General features: G+C 41.5%; 1 protein-coding gene across 2 annotated transcripts in view; it reads left to right on the forward strand.

The window, feature by feature from the left end:
• The window catches only part of LOC143036903 (protein tipE-like), a 219720-nt gene that overhangs the window by 111084 nt on the left and 106136 nt on the right, over positions 1–2500 (forward strand). The gene's annotated exons all lie outside the window — the stretch shown is intronic.

Below are 2500 nucleotides of genomic sequence, written 5' to 3' on the forward strand. Positions count from 1 at the left end.
TCCCTAAATAAATCATTATAAAAAAAAGGCCGATAAGAGTAGCATAAATCTTGCCAAAATTCTTCAGCTTGCCAGGGAAAGAAATTAAAGTTTGGAAGACAAACTCCGAAACATTACCGCGTCAGAGAAGAATGGTACTTTTTTTTTTTTTTTTTTTTTTGTCTTTCATTCGGAATGAAAAGCACGAGCAACTCTTTAATAAGGACTTCCAGATTATAGTTCTACTGAACAGCAGTGAAATAGTGTCATTGGTTATTGTAGCGTCAAGGTAACTCACAACAAGAACATATATACGTCAGCCCAACGCTGGCCCAATGCAATCAGTGTCTTCAGCGTCAGGAGAGGTTCTGGAGTAAAGTTTCGGACGCTGGGCGGCGCGGCGGTCTGGCGCGTACGCACCGCGCGGATTGAAATGAGAATTAGTAAAAAGGCTTCCTCCGGTTGGGACATCCACAGCGCAGTTGAGGTAGGAAAGTAGGCTTAGATTAGGAGCAGAATCCATCCAAGGGTTTGAAAATATAGAGTAGCTTTTGGGTTTGACGTAAAGGATTCTCAAATCACCACGAAACCTATTTCATGAGAAAATAGAGCGACTTGCGATACATCTTTGGTTGTCTTCAAACTTAGTCTCCTTACATCTGCTATGGAGGTCAAACCGTATGTCGTTCTTATATCGGTTAAATTATTTTATTTTATAGGTAAATGGGTTTGAATAAAGTGTAGTCAACCCTGTGCACCAATTTCTTCCTTGCTAACTGCACACCCGATCCCGGACGGAGAAAAGTTTGAAAACTTTATTTCTTTCGCGATTTAAAAGATGATCGTCTAATTGTCAACTAACCCTTAAGAAGAATATCACGGTCTGTTCAAAGTTTGTGTTTATGTAGACTTATCCTTAGAGGAAATAAAGAAAATCGATACGACGGCGTGTGGAATCGTGCCCTAGATTTGTTACAGAAATTGGTGTAATGAGGGTGGCCAATGAAACACTGAATAAATTAGTAATTGTACAGCACTACAAAGACAATACGTGCACTCACATTGGAGACGAGATCAAGACTAACCGAAGCCAAGCCTACTTCGCGCGGGAAAACGTACACAATTCGTCTTGGTTCTCCTACAAAAAGGCTCAAATAAATATGCAATGACAATGATCATATAAATATACAATATTAAATATACAATACTACAAGTTCTCCTACAAAAAGGCGCAAATGAATATACAATGACAATAATAAAATCAATATACAATAATAAATGTACAATACTACAAGTACGTATGTATGATATACAAGGAATGTTCAATGCTACCATTACATTGGGTGCAGTACGTGGTAGAAGATTTGTGCGCCATCTTGGACTTTCTCTACTCCCACTCTCGTCAACCATTTGTCTTTTCTTACGTCACAAGGGATAATGTCCTCAAGTCGTTACTATCTTGGCTGATAACGATTCAATGTATTAAATATCATATCGCCTGGCGGAGAGTTTCTTATGGTTTTGACACAAAAATTGAAATTAGCTGAAAACAGACGTAGCAACATGAACACGCTGACACAAGTTCTTGTTAGTGGAAAGGAAAAAAATAATGGATTCCCTCATGAAATTGTTGCATCTATTTATAGAAAAACAGGGGTTGTAGCACTTTGAAACGCGTTAAAAAATCCTCACGCAGCGGCTGGCATGACGAGCACGTAGGGTTATCGTGAAAACTAACTACTGTACAAGAACCAGATGGGGTAAGTGTCCAGCTGTGAAAAGAGCAGTAAATCATCTTCATTTTGAAGATAATGAGAAAAAGAGAGAGAGGGAGACGGAGAGAGAGAGAGAGATAGATAGATAGAAAGAGAGAGAGAGAGATAGATAGATAGAGAGAAATAGAGAGAGATAGATAGATAGAAAGAGAGAGAGAGAGAGAGAGAGGGGGGGCAGAGGGGGGAGGTACTGTTGGCGGCAATATGTGTATGTATGTATGCATGTGTATATGCATATATGTATGCATGCGTGTATGCATGCGTGTATGCATGCGTGTATGCATGTGTGTATGTATGTGTGTATGCATGTGTGTATTCATGCATGTATGTATGCGTGTATATTTGTATTTATATGTGTATGTATACATGTTTGTACGGGTGCATATGTATGTAGCATGTACGTCATCTTGGTAGGCACAGGAAACCCGGGTAGGATACAAGCTATGTCATCTTAATAGGAACGGAACGTGGGTAGGATACAAGCTAACTTGTACTCATTTGTCCGCCTTGGGCTCTTTGCCTACCACCGGGCGGTCCCGAGTACGGACCCTTCCCCGGGGGTTCCTGGCGTCTTGAGTGACCTGCCTGTCGCCGTTTCAGTTCCCGCTTCGGAGACAGGGCGTGTCAGCACCCGCGTGACCCCAGGTGGGTGGGTGGGGGGTACGAGGTCGTATTAGATAGCATGACGGCATTCAGAGTAGCGTTGGGGCTGTGCTTGGTCATTGCAATGGTTTTGATGTTTCAGG

This window comes from Oratosquilla oratoria, chromosome 21 (genome assembly GCF_046742065.1).
Source record: "Oratosquilla oratoria isolate Oo_2021 chromosome 21, ASM4674206v1, whole genome shotgun sequence".
NCBI classification, from domain to species: Eukaryota; Metazoa; Arthropoda; class Malacostraca; order Stomatopoda; family Squillidae; genus Oratosquilla; species Oratosquilla oratoria.